This window comes from Octopus bimaculoides, chromosome 5 (genome assembly GCF_001194135.2).
Source record: "Octopus bimaculoides isolate UCB-OBI-ISO-001 chromosome 5, ASM119413v2, whole genome shotgun sequence".
Taxonomy (NCBI): domain Eukaryota; kingdom Metazoa; phylum Mollusca; class Cephalopoda; order Octopoda; family Octopodidae; genus Octopus; species Octopus bimaculoides.
The window spans coordinates 14,143,311-14,144,395 of NC_068985.1; positions in this window are offsets into that span (position 1 = coordinate 14,143,311).

Sequence of the window (1,085 nt, forward strand, 5' to 3'; positions counted from 1 at the left end):
AAGAACGACCGTGCAAACCCAAAAGGAGAAATGGTGACGAATGGAAAACAGGCTCTTTTATTAAACGCGTCACACGGTCAAACACAAAAATATAAAATGATAAATATGTTATACTTCGATAACAAAGAACTTAGAAATGCCAGGAAGGACAAGATAGGACTCAACCGATAGAGATGAATAACAGTAAGATTTATTGTAGCATTAAATTGTATGTCTGTGTGTGAGTGTGAATGCGACATAATAAAACACAATATAAGACTGGCCGTCATGTAAAGAAAAGAGTGTGTGCGAGTAATACATGTATGTGTATGTAAGAGTTACAGAGCATAGTTTAGAGTCAGTAACACGGATTAGAATTTAAGATACCAGTTCTTTGTTAGAGTACACAGTAGTAAGTGTCTGTATATAAGAAGTTAAGGCGTGTGGGGCAGAGCGATCACTAGTTGTGATGTTAGGACTTCTATGCCAAGCCGCGTTCTTGAATACAGATGTTCTTCGCAGGCTATATTCTGGCTGTTAATTTTCGTGGTGAAGAAATCACACAAACAGGATCGAAGAGAAGTGCTGCAGTTAGCTGTTGGTAGCTTGTATACGTGTAGAGTCATGCTGACGCTAGCGGCGATGCTGGTAGTACGTAGAGTCGTGTTGACGTTGGCGGCGATGCTGGTAGTCGTAGTTGGACGATAATGTCGATGTCGTCGCTGGAACTAGCTGGTTGGTGTTACGCGTGTGTGGCCGGCGGCCAGATCTAGGCGATCTGAGGTGCGACGATTTGGCGGGTATAATTTAGTCTATTTATAGCTGAAGGTAGGCTCCAGAGAAGCATTAGAAGAAACACTCTCACGTGACCTTATTAGGGGCTACGGTTGGTCGATTTGCGTCCTGGGGGCAAATGGAGATAATTTACCTGCGCAAAGAATAGTCAGTCACGTGATGGATACAGCAGGCTGCTCTCTGCTACGCCCACGCTTGTTTATATTTATAACAGTGGGAAAGAGTGGTGTTCACTACATATATATATATATACTAGCAAACGCCCCGCCATCCATTGGACAGTTTGTAGAGGTGAAAAGGGTTAACTTAGG